The sequence below is a fragment of the Dermacentor andersoni genome, chromosome 7 (genome assembly GCF_023375885.2).
Source record: "Dermacentor andersoni chromosome 7, qqDerAnde1_hic_scaffold, whole genome shotgun sequence".
NCBI classification, from domain to species: Eukaryota; Metazoa; Arthropoda; class Arachnida; order Ixodida; family Ixodidae; genus Dermacentor; species Dermacentor andersoni.
In genome coordinates this window covers 130,586,619-130,606,541 of record NC_092820.1, presented here as the reverse complement: position 1 = coordinate 130,606,541, position 19,923 = coordinate 130,586,619, and the positions used below count along the sequence as shown (strand labels likewise).

At 46.9% G+C, this 19,923-nt stretch overlaps 1 protein-coding gene across 3 annotated transcripts in view; it reads right to left on the bottom strand.

The window, feature by feature from the left end:
- LOC126534530 (sulfotransferase ssu-1-like) overlaps positions 1 to 16,719 on the bottom strand; it is a 283,346-nt gene extending 266,627 nt beyond the window's left edge. For 2 of the 3 annotated variants that reach the window (XM_055072405.2, XM_055072406.2), the window contains exon 1: positions 16,551 to 16,719. The gene's annotated coding sequence lies outside the window, so the exon portion shown is untranslated. The remainder of the gene's footprint in view (positions 1 to 16,550) is intronic. The other variant, XR_011895825.1, reaches the window with a different exon arrangement.
- Positions 16,720 to 19,923: the final 3,204 nt, after the last annotated feature.

Below are 19,923 nucleotides of genomic sequence, written 5' to 3'. Positions count from 1 at the left end.
CCAGCGAAGGCACGGTGAAAGCTCAGACGTTTCAAGTACGCCGAGCCACCCCCAACCGCTAAAAAAAAGCGCCTAAGAGGCTGCAATGGCCGTAACGGTTAAAAGACACTAGGTTTGTGCGCGCATTCTCGCCTCCTTCCCCACGGCGTGCTCCATTCCCCTATGTCTGCGTGTGGCCATCAGGCTTGTCTCCCTGCAGCGAGCGAGTCGGTTAAGCTTCGTGAGCGCATTAATCCGTTCTCGGTGCGGGGTCGCCTGCGGTATCGATGTTTGGGTAGGTGCGCATCAGTGTCCTTCCCTCTGCGGCGCCTGTGGTGGTAGGGAAATCCGTTGAACTTAGCTCCACGTACGGGGTGAAAACCGCAAGCGTGGTAGAGCCTTCGCTTCCTTCTTCTCCTCATCGAAGGCATTGTGATGAGGCTTTAAAAGAGGCCCCCGCCAACGGCCTTAAGCCTCCAGCACAAGCTCAGGGCGCTTTTAAAGCTCTCTGTCACGAAGCTTGTAGAGCTGAATTGTCCATAGCGATGTATTAAAAACTACTTGTTGCGCGTTACGTTGATCGTCTAGCATCTCTGCCTGGCCCTCCCTCTGCTGACGAAGCTCCTCACCGCCATGGCCATGCTACTTCGTCTTTAAATTTGTGCTAGCGTAGAGATCCGAAATCCACTGGTTGTCTGCGGGAGATGCAACTATGAGTCGGGTTGGCCTACGCAGTATTGTTGGTTGCGAGGTTTCGTGACTGTATGGCTTTTCTCTACTGATTTTTGCCAGGTTTTCGTCAGGGTAGGGAACAAAGTGGGTAAAAGGTATCGTCGTCTGCTTCATGTGCGCGTCAAGACAGTAGTGTGTACAGTATAGAGGGCAGCACTGAACTAAGGCATGAATGTGAAGCGGTTGCGTAAATCGAAATTGGAGCTTGCGAATGAGTTGTGCCTGGATGTCACCAACGCACTCAAATAAACAAAGTTTATACAGGCCATTCTTGCGTTGGAAGCTGATGAATACGATCTATCAGAATGTCTTGAGATCATTCAAGAGAGGGAATCGGCAGGAAGGCAGACAGACATGCCTGAAAATCAAAAGCTTCAACGTCGACGTGAAAGATCAAGAGCGGAAAGCGCAGCTGGAGCGCCAAATGGCCCTTGAACTGACCTGGCTTGATTCCGAACGAAAAGACCTTCGTGCAGCAAGTCTGGCCATCAAGACGTTTGGCGTAGCTGAAAGTTTGAGCAACGTCGCATGCATTTTGCCTTCGAATCGCGAAGGTTGAGAAATGCCGAGCTGATGGAGTTGTGTAGGGAGTTTTGTATAAATCCATAGGTAGATATGACAGTTGGCACTATTTGCATAATCATATCAGAAAGTAAATATGGTTGGACGAGGATCAAAAAGTCGCAGTTTTGCCCGAAAGGCGAAGCGCAGATTACAATAGCAAAATAGTCTGGAGCTATACGAAGTAAGGGTAGCAGTTCTACCGGCTGTATAAACTTGTAAACATGGGCATACTGACTAAATTAACAAGAACTATTAAAACGCTGGTGTGACGAAACGTGGCAGCAGCAGCGAGTGAAGTGACATTCGTGACGTGTATCGCTTCAACTCAAAGTGAGCGCGGAGAACATGCAGTATACACAAAGCTGCGATACACCGTCGCACCTGGACTCTGTCCCCAACGCAGATCCCTCTCAAATTACGGCCACGTGACCGCGCGCAGCGGCCACATGCGCAGTTGTAGCCGTAGTGGAAATCGCCCTCCCCTTCTTCCCCATCCACTCGGTGCCTTGTAACGTGCGCCTCGCTCGCGACGGAAGACTGCGCGGTTCTTCCCCGCTTTCGTCTCATTCCCGTGGGCGAGATTGAGCAGCCGATCGTCGGCTCTACTCCCACGCTTTCACTCGATCATACAGCGTAGGGCACGCGGCGACGGTTATCGCACTGGGACTTTATACGGAACCTCACGGCGACGCCGACGGCAACTGCAGAAATGCGCTTGGGGTATCCATATAATTGCTATCGCAATAATACTTCGCCGAAGACTATTAGAGACGGAGTAATGAGGCAAAGAACTTGTGGCGAAATAAACACACGGAGCAAAGACGTTGGAGAAATCAGACAGGAGTTGCGTCGCAAGGAAGAGCGCGAAGGTCGTGATTGGACAAAACAGTGAAAAGTTGCGAGTACGGTTCCGCCAAACGCTGGTGAACTCGCTGAAACAGCATTAGAGAAAGAAACCACAGTTTCAAGCTGCACAAACAAATCAGAAGCCCAGAGCGCTAAGATCAAAATCGCCCACGCGTTGAAGCCCATCAGCCTCATTTAGAAGTCAATGTATTTGAAACGATTGTTTTATAGGACAAAGAAGAATGTTTTATACGGAAAGCACTGCCCTGTCGGCACGTCACCTCGGGACAACGTTCGATGCATATTGACAGTTCCTGGTGCAATGATGGCCGAAGTTTAACAGCATGGTTCCAAAGTGGGCTGTGCCATTCTGGTTCCCTGTCCAATGATGGCGAAAGACGAGCAGCGTGGATCGAATATGGCCTGGGCCATTCTGACGGAGATACAACGCTGGTCCTGTTTGCAGATGCAGCAAACAATATTAGCACGGGCATTCAACAAGGCGGGAATTATCAGACCGACATTCATGTGGATTTGCCAGCATGGGTTATGGGTTACTAAGATGGCTTGCTTGGAACAACATAGGTCTTGAAGTAAGCAAATATTTGTTCCTCTTTTTTAATGTATCTTGCACAATGTGCTAACTTTAACTGACCTTTAGAAAACTCAATAAAAACTTAAAATCTTCTCTTTTACGTGCCCAAACCACAATGTGATAATGGGGTAGGTTGTAGTGGAGGACTTGGGATTTATCCTAATCACGATCGAGTGATGTTTTTCACGTGCACGCCTGCATGGTACAGATGTGTTGTTGCACTTCAGACTCACCGATATGCGCACTCTAAAATCAAAAGCCAGTGCACAACGTTCCAAGCAAGGGAAGCCGTATAGCCGGCTAACTAGCCGCTGCTTTATTGCTCCTGCAAGGAAATGTGAGCTTTCGATAAGAAGCAATGGTATTTCGAATTTCGCTGCGCATTGTGGATTTTGCATGTGCGCTCGGCGACGTTGGAAGATCAAGATTCTCGGGAGAATGAAGAATCGCACTGCCAGAGAGCTTATGGAACAGTTCTATATTTCCTCCAGAAGGAGCGCGTATATTAGTGAAACTTCGATTTCTTTGGTTAGCAGCGAAGAAAGCTTCATGAATGGTAGGTTGCGGCGACGTCATCATCACGCTCCTATTCCAATAGATTTGCTTGTTCGTGCATGTGTTTTAAGATCATTGTATGGACACCTTTCATGGGAAAAAAAAATTTAGTTGAAAGTTGGGCTTGTCCGGGCCAACACCCTCTCGTCCATGCTATGCATGGGGGTACACGGGCATTTTTGCACTTTGTCCGCACCGAAATGCGCCCTCTAAAATGAAAAGCCAATGCAAAGCTTAGCAAGCAGGGAAAGTTGCGTAACGCACAAACTAACAGCTGTTTTATTGATCGTGCCAGGAAACATGAGCTTTCGACAAGAAACAACGGCATTTCGCATTTTCTTGCACACTGTACGTTTTGCATGTAGCGCTTCGCGGCTTTGGAGGGTCAACCTTCTGGGCAGAAACCATAATTGATGCGAGAGAGCTGATGGAACCATTTTATATTGCCTCGAGATGGAGCGGTGTTAGTGAAGCGTCGATTTCTTTGTTTAGCAGCGAAGAAATGTTTATGCATGGCCATGCAATAATCATACTCATATTCCAATAGATTTGCTTGTTTGTGCATGCGTAGTAAACTTGGATGTTTGCCCTGGCCCGTGTCAGCACACTCCCGTGCTTGCCTGTCTTTCGCACAGTGCATTTTCGCTTTTTTTTCGGTCTAATATATCGTGCTACAACCCTCCCCCCCTCCCCCCCAACTCCCTTGCAGACCCACGTAAGCCTGGTCAGTGCTATGCACGAAGCGCTCAGGCAGTTACACGATACATTCCCTTGAGCTCAGGCAGCTCCGGGGAATGCGGTGGCGTCACTATTGTCTACCTTGTCTCCCTTGTCGCTGCCTCCCGAAGAACGCGGTGGGTCTAGGTCCTGCGAGGGGGAGGGGGGGTAGTGTGGTGTTTACGCCGTTTTCATCTTTCACCCTTTCCTTATACCCTTTCTTTCTATGCATTGCTGGCATACCTACTGGGTGGCGTGAGTTCTTGCAGTATTGTCTGTTCTTGTCAGCGCACCGCTATCGTGAAAGATGTTCGCTTGTTGTCGTCATTCCAACTGCGAAGCGTACATCTTAAGATACATAGCCAAGTGGCCCCGGATTCTTGTGCATGTTAGAAATACTTATAGGCAAAGGCAACAAATAAAAAAAAAAAGGTTGCCACTTGTGCAAGCAAGATTGTTTCAATGAACTAAATTTCAGGAGACTGCTGCTTTAAAGGATATGTACAGCTACTGAAGCACTTTATGTTGTCGCTTTAGTTCCACGACTGTGTGTATATTGCTGTTAAAGATCTAAGGGTTTACATGGCTTTGTTTCTTCCTTAACGTTGCAACTCTTTTCTCTTTATGTTGCTCTTTACTGCAACGATTTGTCGATTAGAGACCGCCTATAAAGTAGATTGGGTGAGGGAACAAACGCTAGATAATGACATCTTAGTTGATATCAAGAAAAAGAAATCGGCATGGGCAGGACATGTAATGCGGAGTTAAGATAACCGATGGTCCTTAAGGGTTGCGGACTGGATTCCAAGGGAAGGGAAACGTAGTAGGGGGCGGCAGAAAGTTTGGTGGGCGGATGAGATTAAGAAGTTTGCAGGGATGACATGGCCACAATTAGTACATGACCGGGGTAGTTGGCTCCGGACAGGCCGCCATTGGAATATGAACCTGGCAACGTTTAACACTAGAACGTTATCTACTGAGGTGAGTCTAGCAGTGCTATTGGAGAAATTAGAGGACAGTAAATGGGATATAATAGGCCTCAGTGAAGTTAGCAGGCCAAAAGAAGCATATACAGTTCTAAAAAGCGGGCACGTCCTGTGCTACCGGGGCTTAGCGGAGAGACGAGAACTAGGAGTCGGATTCCTGATTAATAAGAATATAGCTGGTAACATACAGGAATTCTAAAGAATTAAGGAAGGGGTGGCAGCTCTTGTTGTGAAACTTAATAAGAGGTACAAAATGAAGGTTGTACAGGTCTACGCCCCTACAACCAGTCATGATGACCATGAAGTCGAAAGCTTCCATGAAGACGTGGAATCGGCGATGGCTAGTCACAACAAAATACACTATACTGATGGGCGACGTCAATGCCAAGGTAGGCAAGAAGCAGGCTGGAGACAAGTCAGTGGGGGATTATGGCATAGGCACGAGGAATAGCAGGGGAGAGCTATTAGTAGACTTTGCGGAACAGAATAACATGCGGATAATGAATACCTTCTTCCGCAAGCGGGTTAGCCGAAAGTGGACGTGGAGGAGCCAGAATGGCGAGACTAGAAATGACATGGACTTTATACTCTGTGCTAACCCTGGCATCATACAAGATGTGGATGTGCTCAGCAAGGTGCGCTGAAGTGACCATAGGATGGTAAGAACTCGAATTAGCCTAGACTTGAGGAGGGAACGGAAGAAACTGGTACATAAGAAGCCGATCAATGAGTTAGCGGTAACAGAGAAAATAGAGGAATTCCAGATCAAGCTACAGAACAGGTCTTCGGCTTTAACTCAGGAAATGGCCGCTAGTAAAAGGTTCGCGGCAATAATGACTGCCTGTTTAGAGTCAGCGTATTTAAGATATTCGTCATGCTAAGAGCATTGGCTCAAAGCTGGAATTAATAATGGCAAAGATTACGCTGGTACTACGCTAGATACACAATGGCTGCCGCATTGGCATAATTTTCGTCGTATCTTGGCTTTAACTCTGGGCCGGCATTGGATGGGTTGAACTTTCTCAATATGACCGCGTTGGTTCAGGACCGGTACAAATTTCTGCGAGAATCGGGCCATAATTGGAACATTGATGGTGTGCTGCCTAGGTGGTAATAGATCGGTGTGAAGTGTACTATGAATTTACCACACGCTTAATTTGAATCATCCTTCCAGGAAACATCATTCCAGTAAACAGCCGCTATGCTATATCTAAAGCTAGTTAACGTGGGCAAATTAATATGCGGTGACGTGATGGGTGTTTACTCTACATTTTAGTAGAAACCCCTTGTAGAATACAAAATAATATATATCCAAGTGGTCAATAACTGCATGAGTAACGATGCCACATAAAAGTTATTCGGCATAAAAATTTGTCATAAGAGTGTCTAAAAGTGTATCAGAGCTAACCGTCAGCCTGGTCGGAGACAGCAGCACATTACTGCAAGAATATGAAATCATTACAGTTTCTAAATCTGTCGTTATTGTGCTTTCAGTGAGCAAATGATTTCTAAATCACCGCCTAAAACAACATGATACTGATATTCATTAACATATTCTAAAGGAGAGTCCAAGATGGAAAGAAATATGATACATGACTACCTGCTGGGTCGTAGAAAACACAAGGAAAAAAAAACATATGTGTTGGTATAAGAGCTCATACTTCCTAATGTGCGATTGCGCAACAAAAGTCATGGAGATTCCGAGTCCCTTGAAACGAACATTGAAACGCCACCACCACATTTTTGCACAAGATTGTCGTATAGAAAATTATAACACTAAGGCGATTCTGGGCTTGGATCTGGAAAAGGCTTTTGACAAAATATTGCAGGCCTTTATTCTCAAGAGCCTGACAGAAATTAAATTCGGCAAACGGGCGTACCATTTCATGCGCTCCTTCCTTTCCTCGAGGTCCCCTAGACTCAAGATTGACGAGTTTTTGAACCACGAAATTCAGCTTGGGCCAAAGAGAACACATCAGGGGGCAGTGATCTCCCCGACGCTGTTCAACATGTCCCTGATCAACCTGTCGAGGGCCTTGAACAAAATCCCGAACATTAACCACACGATCTACGCGGACGACATCACCATCTGGTGCCCCAGCGGATGTGAGGGTCAGGTCGAGGGTGCTTTGCAAGAGGCCATCGATGTGACGGAGCGGTATTTTATCCCCGCCGGGCTAAGGTGCACGTCCGCTAAATCCGAGCTCTTGCTCTACAAGAAGAGGCCCAGAGGCGGTTCTCACCGGTCCTGGAAGCCATCAACAGAGTGCCACATTGCGTTATTCACCGGTAAGGGCTCCCCAGTTCGTCGGGTAGATACTATCAGAGTCCTAGGAATGTTTCTCGAGTCGAACGGGGCCAATGGAGCTGCCCTCAAACGCATTTGTTCCAAGACCGAAAGCGCCCTCAGCCTGATCCGAAGAATCGCCAACTGGTACCGCGGAATCAGGGAAGACAATCTGATCCGGATTATCCACGCCTTCTTGCTATGCCACCTAGCTTATTCAGGGGCTATGCACCACTGGCTCGTATCGGAGCGCAACAAGATCAGTGCCCTAATAAGAAGAGTCTCCAAGCTTGCCCTCGGCCTTCCCATTCGAACGCACACAAAAGACCTCGTCAATTTGGGAATTCACAACACGTTCGAAGAAATCGTTGAAGCCCAAGAATTTTCCCAGTTTATCAGACTCTCCGGTATCCCAGCGGGCCGAGCCATACTTGGCAAGCTGGGACGTAACCCCACGGTCGTCAGTCTCGACGCTGTGAAGCTGCCCAACGACGTAAGATCCAAGATTTACATACACGAGATGCCACGCAATAGGCATCCCACCTAGAACGAAGGACGAAGACGAGCCAGGGGTCAAGCTCTGCTCGACAGTGCGCGCTTGAACACAGACCGGAGATGCTTCGTAGACGCTGCTTCGCACGTTCAAGAATAAGCCTTCTCCTCAATCGTTATCGACTGTGATTCTAAAGTCCGCACTTCTAGTTCCAGCGCTGCAGAGCAAATTTTTATTGTTCCTGCATTGACGGACAGTGTACATCACACAATTTATTCAGATTTTAAGGCCACTGTCAGGGCCTTTGAGATCGGAATGATGGCTCCTTAGGCCCTAAGTATCATCCAAAGTGCTAAAGACATCAAACACCACTCTTTGGCCTCGTTCCCTGCGCACCTGGGAACCATTGAGAGTGCCTCGATCAACCCCAACGAAGAGGCGCACTCGGCTGCACGAGGTTTGCAAATCTCGTACAACGAGATTTGCAAACATAATTATGTGTCAAGAAGACTCCTGCCTTTGCCGCACTCCTCGCTGTGCAGGGCACTGGCAGTCACTCTCAGACTTCTGCAAAGAAGCACTTACCCGAGCCCCGCGGCGCTGCACACAATGTACCCCGAACGGTTCCCAAGCCCGCACTGCCCTCTGTGTGGCGATTATGCGGACTTCTAGCATGTCCTGTGGAGCTGCGCCTCTGCCGGTCCCTCTTTCGCGCAAGAGGAAATTATGAAGCTCATTAGGGCCCAGGACCAGACTTCGCAAATCCTGGCAGTCCAGAGGGCTAGCGATAGGGCCGTCAAGTTTCACCTGGTGGTCCCCGAGTGGGCCTAGCCATGTGACGTTGAGTTTGTTTGCGTCTATAGTGGACCAAATAAAGTTGTTTCACTCACTCACTCACTCACTCACACCAGCCGTAGGAAACACATCCTCGTTCGAGGCAAACTATGTTTCTGAGAACATTGCAATATGAAAATTTAGTTTTCACCTGGGTAAAGAAATACTCTTAATGATCATATTTTCTTTTTTCGTTGTGTCAAGTTGAGATGTGCTTAACTCTATGACTATGCGTTATTAACAAAAATACAGCTATCCACGTATGAAATATGAATGCAGTGGCGAAAAAAATGGCATGAGAAAAAAAAATGATGCACTAACCAGCGCACAGTTTCCCAAGGTTTCTCGGAGCATGAATTGCAGCCGCTCAATCACCTTCGGCCCTTCAAACAAAGACCGTGTTGACGGCATGCCACGAAAAGCTGTAGCCGCTTTCAGCTGCCCAATGAAGCGTGTGTTGAAGAAGGTCCCTGTTTTCTTTGTTATAATCTGGCTCATTGTGACAGATAACTTGTTTGTTTTCAAAACCTTGCGCTTGTACAGCCACACATCGGAAAGGCATAGCCGAAAAAAATCTCACAATGATTCCGGGACCGCGACTTGACCTTATATCGTTTAAGGACAATTCATTTAGTGCGATTGCTTTTCCCACAACATAACAACAGATGCGTAACAACAGTGACCTTAATGCAGCGCAAGTGCAAGAAACGCCGCAGACATCGCCCGACATAAAACGGGTAGACAAGTCGTCAGAATCATTCGTTGCGTTCACGTCAGATGTCATAACAAGGCCAGAGATAAGTACTGATGCCTTGATAGCCCAACGCAATGAGGATTCCAGTCTATAATACATGCAGCGCGAGGTGAGTGGCAGTGACGCGCAGAATATCGCCATAATTCAAAGAAAAAGCGTTACACTGCAGCCAAGATGTCTTCCTAGTCACGGGAAACGGAGTTCACGCCTCAGCCCTATCACGAGGATATGCTGCTCTTATGGCATAGTTCATGTGCCGAGCAGCCATGTGTCAGGGCAACTAATTGTTCTCACGATGCAGTGGAACCTTTGAGGACATGAAACACATAAGAACAACTACGCAAGCCAGAAGACTAAGCGGTAGCGTTAGTGAAGCTACAACGAGTCACTCCTGAAAACTTCGAGTCATAGCGAAGGGCCGGCTTCACATTGAGGAAGCTTTGCGAGACACACAAGAATCGCTAGATGAGACAAGGATTGAGGCCAAGCAAAGAACAGGTATTAGTTATGATTATACAGCAGGAACGCGTTGACTGGAGCTATGTTATCCACTGCTAAATCGCCTACGTGAAGCCTGCTTGACATTCAAAACTGCGAGGTGCCGGATTCCACAGGGAAAAACTATTCTCCGTTAAGAGAAAGCTCAGTGGGTGTTTGGTATCCTAAAGAGGGCAAATGGTTGCGAGCCAGTGCTTGCATCACAGGATTACATTAAGCACGCAAGTATGGGAGACGATCATGAGCGAGGCAAGGCCGTTATGGTAAGCCAGGTAGAAGATGGGGAGGACGAGCACCGAGTCTCTATGCAAGTCATAAACGGACCATGCAGTCTCAAACAAGCCTATAGCGTGACAGAGAAAACGCCGCAAAGCAGGCTTTCGGTAGGTTGCGACACCACGGACACGAGCATGGGAGGTTGAACGCTCCCTCGTGTAGCCGAGCGGTCCTAAACCACGTCAAGAGAAAAGAGGATCCTCGGGATTGAGCCGTTGCCGGCTGTTTGGATTTCTTTGGCCCCTCGGCAGAGACAACGCACCTCTTTAGCCTCCGCTCTAAGTAGACGGCACCGCCGAAAGGCTCTACCCTGGGGAAATCAGCAGTCACCTCTTCCTGTCTTTCCCTGCGGCCTTTCTCTATAACTTTCTGCATTTCCTGGTTTCTATTCACTCCATTTCACTTGTTAGTTTCCAGGCGGAAAGGGTTAATCTTGCACGGAACTATCAACCTCGGTTGCACATATTTGGCTACAATAACATGCAGTTGACGTTCGCAGGATGTATTCTTATAAGACTTTCGGCGTCCCCTTGATTGGGCTCCATGGTGGGTGGCTCGCGTTACTTTCAAAATATGGGCCAGCTTATGGTGAGTTCATCTCCCACTTTTCCAGATCATCCTATGAAACAGCGGCACACCAAAGAATTGTTCAAAATTCTGGCCAGCAAACAGAAAACATTCCCCACTATTACTTCATCCACTTTGAAAAGCCAGAAAAGAGTACAAGGTGGATGTCAAGTTTTCTGGTTGAGAAATGTCTGACTGGAGCTATTGGCATTGGTTACAAAGCATCGGAGATGCATAGTGGTGATATCATTTTGCAACTCCGTGAAAAAAAGCCACGTTATAGGCTGACTACTTTAGCATCACTTGGCGACGTTTCTGTTACAGTGACACCGTGTCCAATCGTGAACACCACCCGTGGTATTACAGAAGATGGTTTGATGGAATTAACTTAGACTGAGCTTTTGGATAGATGGAATGTAATCATTCTGAAACGAATAAAGATGAGGCTTTAAGACAAAGAGATCCAGACGAAATATATTATTCTGAGTTTTTGGTTCAAGCATCTTGTCCGAGACAATCGAGGCAGGCTATGTAAAGGTCCGTGACAGGCACAATGCGCCAAATACTCTTCGACGCCTAAAATTCCAGCCTTTCGACCATAGTTTACAGAACTGCGGAGGGCGATACGCATGTGCTAAAGGTATTGCTGGTGAAAATTTGTCAGAAACGTACGAGAATGCTCCACACTGCGTGAACTGCGATGGCGAGCACATGCTGCCTACTTGCAGTCCTGCCCGTCCTGGAAGAAAGAAAAAGAAATATTTGTAGTCAATGCTAGAGAAAATAAGTCATACATGGAGACACACAGGCGGATATCATACCTGCCAAAGAACAGCTGTGCTGAAGTGGCGGGTCAGGATGCAGTGTGACAGCGGCCCGCTACAGATGTCCGGCTTACACAAAGTGAGCCAACGGTGACGCTAGCTGCCCCCTCAGCGGAAGCAGCTAGCGCTACTGAGACGTTCCAGAGGAAGGGGTATCGACCTCCGGGCTGGTGGTCACAAGAGTTTCATCGCTCGGTACGAGAACTTGACGTCAAAGGCACCGCTCGTAAGAAGCGATGGACACGACTGCTGGTCAAAAGGCACCGCCAGTACATAAGCAGACTAAAGAATCTCTCGACCGCTCAAAAAGAAAGGAAATCCCGCTTAACAGGGATCGAAAAGGGCTCAGTAAAGTGTCTTCTCACAATACGCACACATCACACACATCTTCTGTAATATTGTCACGTAGTAGTGACGGGAAAGAAAGCAGCAAAACTGGGAAAGACAAAACTAGCGTTTTAGTGGGCGAACCTGTGGCCTCAAAGAACAAAACACACTCAAAGAACAACGATAGCGGCCAACATAGTCGGAAATTGTCGAAAATCTGATCTGCAGGTCACGCGCATCGGCTTTTATGCATGAGTCATCGAGGTTTCTATAGTAATAATTGGTGCTCGGGCGTCTTACAGAAAGTATTACACAATTTGCGTCGTGCACAGAATCAGAATACCGAAGCTTCGGTGACAACAGGCAACGCATAGAACCATCGATAACATTCTAATAAGTTCCGATCATGCAGGCGCGCCTTGCGCTGAGCGATAGCATTACGTTGTTGGCGCGGGAAATGCAGTCCCCAAGAAAAGGATTAATAAGCACACCTGTCAATATGGACACACATATATTGCAGTGAAATATTAGGGAACGCCTCCGTAATCTAGATGATGTGAAATAACTTCTTTATAAACTATGTCCAAAAGTGTTCTGTTTTCAGGGAACGCACCCAAAATCTACGCAGACACACTTTCTTAGACATACTTTCTTAGGCATTTTTCCAGAACACCACGACGATTCTCTCGCCTTGCATAGTGTTGTAGCTATAGTTGTATATAAAGGTGTGGCCTGACAGCAATTCACAGTAATTACATCTCCGAACGCCATTGAAGCAGTTCTGTCCGAGCATTGTTGTTCACTAAGCTGGCGACACGCTCTTTATTTACATCCCTCCTCGCTATTAACTTCGCAGAATTCGAAAAATCGAAGTTTCCGATCCCTATGTTGTCGAAGGAGATGCAGGAGGGAAACCAAGAGTTGAAAAACAGAAACGTTATCCATAGTAAGTGTCCGGTTGGCTATTCTGCATAGAGGGATGGGGTAAAAGCAGAAAAGATAAGAAAACAAGAAAATAATAAACGAGCGAATGAATTAGTTCGCAAATTCTATAGTTTTTAGATGAGTCCTGTTTTCTTTAAACAGCACACTAGCATTTTAAAAGCTGTTCGTGTCGATATCGGATGGGACCAGGTTCCAAGAATTCTGGTTTCAGTAAGGGGACGGTTGCCAATCCTGTCGAGCGTGGTGCTGAGGACTTTTAGTTGCGCATTGAAACAACAAAAACACGCAAGGTGCGCTATTGTCCATTTGCGCCCGCGAAGTTCACATGCTGGGCTTGTGGCCATTCCGGAGATGTAGCAGCACGCATTAGTAAAAGCTACTCCAAGCCATAGCTGAAAATTAGAGTTGCATCCTACTGCGATAAGCGATGTGGAAAGGGGAGCTTCAGGTGAGGATCCAGAGAACAAAGATGGTTTTTAATAGTTTCAACCATGCCGTGAGGGAAGGAACAACGGTGCGCGTGATACTGAGACAGGAGCGGAAAGTTTCCATCACTCGTGGAGACCGCTCGTAGGAGGGATGACGCTAGCATTAGGGCATAAATCGTCGGAGCGCAAGCTCAACTTTCAGGCACGTGTGATGAATTCGGCGCCGTGCGCCACTGTCGGCCGCACTGCAGTGCGGCCGACAGTCTCCGCCTTGCGTGGCCTTCCTCGGCGTCGGGCATCAGTTGACGTGGATGCCCGATCCGTACTCGCCGATGAGCAAGGGAAGGCAGAGATAGAAGCTCGGAATGATGAAGCCATGTGACGAACGCGCCGCGAGAACGCTGACCTGGTGGCGCAAGGAACTGAGGTGAAACGGCAACGGTGGTCTGTGGGACCGGAATTCAGGGCAAGAGAGGCCGAGGCGATGCCGCGTAAGCGTTAGGAATGGATCCCCAATTACGAGTGCCGGATCCGTGATCAGGCGCCAACAGCGCCTAAATGATAAAGATCTGCTAGCACGAGAACCTGAGCTCAAGCGTCAGCATCGGTAAAAATACCTCGAGCGCGTGAAGCAAAGGTCAGGCGACAACAACGACAACAAGATTGTGACTTGGGGGCGCGAAAAGCTAAGGTCAAGCGTCATCATCGGCAAGAACACCATGAGTTCACAGTGCGAGAAGGCGAGGCCAGGCGACAACAGCGGCAAGACGGAGCAAGTCGAAGAGGAAGAAGAAGAAAGAATGGAACGAGGACCACATGACGTAACAGTTGACGATGCATAGGGAATGCCTACGCGGATGCTCACGCGAGTCCAGGTGACTAAATCACTGTGATAGAGTCTCACGAAAGTTCTCTTGAACACGGCAGAGGACTTTCGCCCAAGCATGTCATGGAACCCGTGAATTCCTCTCGGCGTGGCGCGTGTCTATAACAGCACGTATTTTCTTCAATTAAAGCTGCTCGTGCTTCCGCTGTCGTTGCTGCAGAGCCGCGGCAAGTGGTTTCGGCACGTGGCCGCTTGACTTCTCCTAATTTATTGTCGGTAAGAACCTTCTTGGGACAAGGCACGGCGTACCGCTGGGTACAATATCGATTACGATCATGAACTATTCACCCTAGTTGTTTGTTTGTTTGTTTGTTTGTCTCTAATTGCGGCTCATGTACACTAAGGATATTGGCTAAGAATCGAGTGTGTCAAGACATTGTTATACCATCATAAAAAGAAGCAATATTGAGAAATTTCGATTAGCCGGAAAGGATGAAGTCAGATAAAATTGAAGAATGTAGCAAGGAAGTCATGCTGATGCAGTTATGCACCTTAATGCAGCTGCACCAACATCCCACCAACATGGTCTTAATAATGTTTCAACTGTAGTTGCTCAGACGGTTTGTTAATATTTTCATCAATAGGTGACCCGCATTAAAAGAAAACCAACAAAACAACCAAGACAGAGAAATGTTGAGAGCAGTTTGATATGGCCGTAGTTACACTTACAGCTGAATCAGTGGAGTTCCATATCGGATCTAGTGCTTTCTTGTGAAGGTGAAGCAGTAGTAAATCTCAATGCGTCTTTTTTGTATGGTTAACTATATTCGAAAACAAGAACCCTAGACGCCTCATTTAACCTGAGGTGCGCACATCCCGTAACTTAGTGCATATTGGAAACAATAAAATGAAGCTTGCTAGTGCATTGTTTTATATATATATCTATAGGCTTGTAATCTTTTGAAACAACAAGCAACCACCAGAATAGAGTTCTGTGTGTTGTTTGTGTGTGAAGTGTATATGTTGTGTCCGTTTGCTTGTTTGTACTTACGTGTTTTGTATATATATATATATATATATATATATATATATATATATATATATATATATATATATATATATATATATATGTATGTATGTATGTATGTATGTATGTATGTATGTATGTATGTATGTATGTATGTATGTATGTATGTATGTATGTATATGTATGTATGTATGTATGTGTGTATGTATGTATGTGCGTGTGCGTGTGCGTGTGTGTGTGTGTGTGCAGGGGTGCCTGTATATACTGTCCCACGCGTAGTGCTGCTATGATCAAAGTCTGCATACAGTGTCCCTGACTGGCCAGGTACTAATATTCTGAAGATCCCTCAAAATAAGTAATCTTATTGGTGTAATAAAATTATAAGTTGCCCCACGCACGGCACTCAGATACACACACACACTGCACGACTTCGCCGACTACTCTTCACAAAGTCTTGAGCTTGAGTGCTTCACTGAGTTGTGTCCAATCATGCTGCTGTTGTATGTATATTAAAGCACCATCGTTGTTTTTCAAGACAGTCGCAACAAGACGCCCTGAGAAAGGAACCAAGATACAGCGCCGAAGCAAGCAGCACGGCCATGCATCAAAAGTTGTCTCCATTTCAGGTGTCTGCCGGATTGAGCTTTAAAGCAGAAGTCTTCAACAACCTAATGGCAAACTTTAGAGCACAGATCTTAGTCCCCTGCTACTGCGTTTCAGCGTCCACGTACTATCAGGGTCAAACGAAACGAGCAGCGGAGCGCATGGCCCAAGCATAAGTGAAGCTATAGAGCGCGCCGTCCAGTCATCACCATCGACAGGCACGCACATCAGGTTTGGCCGCTCCGCGCGATATTTTCGTTGCTGTTCTGCTTCTTACATTGGAAAGGGAGAAAAACGAAAGAGAAGCTAAAATATTGCAGTTTGCGGCGAGTATTGTCGCGCAGTCCGCCGAAACCGTAAGTGCTATCTGCGCGAACGGCGGTGCGCGTAGTCCAGTTTGCACCGCCAATATAGATTGACTCATGTGGTTTGCAGCTTGTGCGCCACATTCATTGTTTCAATCAGCAAGTTTGCACAGCGCGGTACGGCTGGCGGCCGCGATGGTGGCCGGCGTGGGCGTGCCGAGTGCGTGTGGCCGTTTGTTTGACTCACAAACGAGTGCCCTGCGGCCAAATCGGATGAGCGCACTTGTCAATGGTGATGACTGGACGGCGTGCATTATTCACTTATTGACTGGACTGGACGGCGTTCACTTATTCTTGGGACACGCGCTCCGTTGTTCACGTTTCATTTGACGCTGATAGTACCTCCGGTGACCGAGGGAACGAACGCAGTGAAGGATGAAAGGGCAAATGCGGAGCGCAGCGGTGATTGAAGGAGTTTTAGCGCGCGATAGAAGACGATGACGTCGGGGACCCGCATATCATCAAAGGTATTGCGTGAAATTGTTTCGTATATGGAACACACAATGCCGGATTAGGGCTTACCAACTATGCGTCGGGAAGGTACCGGTCACGAAGAAAGCCTCTCCGGAACATCCGACTTACGAGACGTTCTGCAAGACGACGACCATGCAGGCATGCGGCGAGCGCGTCCACCGATACCACGTATGAGAACGAAGTGCTGGCGTGGGCATTGGACTCTACTGCGCATGCGCTGCTTCGCCAGCGCCGCCGCCCTCGCTCGAGAATGCGTTCCGTGGCTGCCACGTTTCCCTTGTGCCCGCTTTATTTCTCATTATTTGTGATCAACGAGCGACGCAACCGGTGGAAATGGTTCCGCTGCCGCTGCTTCTAAACGAGCGGGACCCTGTCGTTCAGAATCAATTTTTTTTTTGCCACAATATATCGCGAAATCAAAACACCTAAACAGCTATGCTCAAAATTGGCATTAGGAACTATCGTAATCGTCGGCGATTTCTTTACCAGCACCATTATGCTATGATATGTAAGCTGGTTCTCTTGTACTGTAGTAAGAAGCTTGCTTTTTCTGTTTGGTTTTCATGTGGCTTAAATTATTTAGCTATCAGTGTTTCTTGCTCTAAAGTAAAATGCTTTTCTATTTTTGCAGGAAGCCAACTGTAGCCTGGTTCTTCTTTGTAGCATTATTTACCACTGTGTTAAGAGTTGCCACCTGTGCTTTGTCGCGGGTGGCTCTATGAGATATCTGGTTCTTTGGTGAATTTACAACTAAAACAAGGGTTTAAAATAATATAGAAATAAAAGATCTTCAGGTTGAAACAGTCTGGCTATTTTGACAGTAAGTGGCGATTTTCCACAACAGGTCCTTTTTGCATGAAAAAAATCGTTCGTGGTATCTGCATTTTGAAAATGCGCACATCTATACAGTGGGCACTTCACAATATATCAACTATATGACATAATACAGAATGAAAACATACCATGATATCCCATACAAATTGTACAACCAACTTGGTGCTATTGTGTGTTGCAAATTTGTGCGTAAATATATGCCATCAGTAATTCAAACCATTTTACGGTCAGGGTCGGGAGAGTTCGGTAACTTGGCTATCAGTGCCTATTATAAACAAAGCTGTCCGTATCTATTTACATCGCTTCCGTTGCGTTGAAAGGGGCATGTACTTTTTTTCTGTTCCTTACGTGCGCGTACAATCCATGGAAAGAGGAAGCTTATCTATAGCACAGCCAATTAAATTTAGGCTGTTATAACAACTGGAGGAAAACTGATGTTGGTTGTTTTTTCAACCTAGTGCCTATGATAGTTCAATTAGTATTCCTGTTTCCATATTTATCCATGAAAGCATCTTTCGATGTAAAATAAATCAGAAGTTGATTTTCTTCTATAATGTCCGCAATTATAAGTTATTTATTACTGCCACTGTGAGAAAAACTGTCGCCCATGCTTAACTGCGCAGCAACAAGACTGAGTAAAGTCAAGAGAATGGAGGCACACATGATTGCTACGTGCGAGCTTCGTCTTCATGCGCAGCAGTTAAATATTTATAGCTTTTACCACGCAGCCTAACCTTCGTTTTGAGACCAGCCGCATGTTTACAGGATATATGTTATCTTATAACGATCCTGCGACGCACGCTAGACAATTCAAACAGCACAGACGTTCACAGGAAAATGCAGGCTAGAAGTGATGAGCATTGGTCGAACAACAAATGTCGGCTGCTGAGAACGTTTCGAAGAGGGAGGATCTTTTCGTCAGGGTGGCAACTGCTGCTCATGAAAAGCAATGGCCTTATCAAAACGTTGGCTTAGGCGTCACTCCCGGTTCGTGAATTATTCACCACGACAGAAAATTGTCTTTCCGCAGCCTTTTGTCCCTACTGAAAGAAATATGGGTTGTTTGTTGACGCATTTGCTAACACAATTTGTGCGCGGCTGCTAAGCTGGCCAGATAAGCCTATAGTTTAGGTCCCATCAGAGCACGTACACTTCCCTCCACGGCTGCATGTTCTTTCCCCTCTTCGAACCCATACTAAGCTGACACAAATAAGAGCAAGCACGAATTAGCCATCACCCTCGCTTTCTTCTATAAACACAGTCTGAAATACGAGCAAGAACGAATTAGCCGCCATATCTTGCCTCCTTGTATAAACACGGTCTTTTGCTTCAATTTGGAGTTCTCTTTGGTACCAGAGACTACCACGCAGGGAATGAGAGGTCTCTGTCTCACCTAGGAACAACAATCTTGACGATATTGTTTGTACGTACCAAAGAATAACGCTGAACCCCGAAAAGAAGACGGAGCACGAACACACACACGCACACACTAACACAGGGGGGTTGACTTTGTGGCCACTGTCTCCTTTGAGAGTGCCTTTTTAATTTTGTTTGCTTGAACTTTTCTCAGGATGGGACAATTTCTTCTATTCCTACTGCCCCGGTCTATTGTTGCCGTTGATTTTTATTACTTCTCGTGTTGTTATATTTTTACTGCCGTTTTTTTTTGCAACAACTTTTTATTTGATTTATTCGATTTCGTTCGAGCTATGCTCCAGTTATACAGTTCTACCCGTTACTTTTTAAAAAGCCATCAAGTGTACCATACCTTACTTTTCGTGTCCTTCCTGCTTTTCATGCATTTTACGCTTTCATGTCAAATACACCGTCGCCCTCCGTCTGTTCGGTAGTTCCGTTACTATATAAAAACACCACCCGAGTACAGATGGTTAACCAGCGAAGTTGAAACGTGCGGCTCCGATGTTTATCACCGGGTTAATACCGACGGTTCGGTAAATGACGGCTTAGTAGGCTGCCGCATCCTCGGTACGCAGTTGCTGCTTACGCTCGGCTGCACGAGCCTTTCTCGTGGCCGGGCTGCAGCGTCGGCACGGCGTAAGCGAGCTCGTTCCCGGTTCTGTTCGCGCCGTTGCTAACCGAAAGCTGCCTGCTCCTCAGGAGTACGTATGACGCGTCGCCTACCCATTTTGGAGCCGGATAGAAACTGCTGCTCTTAGGTTCGGCTGCTACGCAGAGCAAGGATGTCACAACAGGCGCAGCCAATCGCGCGCCTCTCTTACATATTTTGTTCGACATTCCCATGGGGTTGCGCCGCAAGACTTTTCGGCGTACAGGCGATGGACGCACAGACGAATCAGCTAGCCATAAACAGCATCGCTCTAGAATTGCGTTGCAACTGGCTCTGGTGCCCCTATTGTCGCTCTTATGGTGGTTGCATACAAGCATTAGGGTGTTTAGTAATCTAACACCTATTTGGGTCTGGCCAGCATAAAAAGATGCGGCGAATCCCCATTCAATCGTTTCGCAAAAATTGGTTACATGCCGGTACAGCCATTCTAACCCAATGATTACTGCAAGTTGTGCTGTCAGGCAAAAAAAGCTTCTTTCGAATGAATGTTTGCAGACA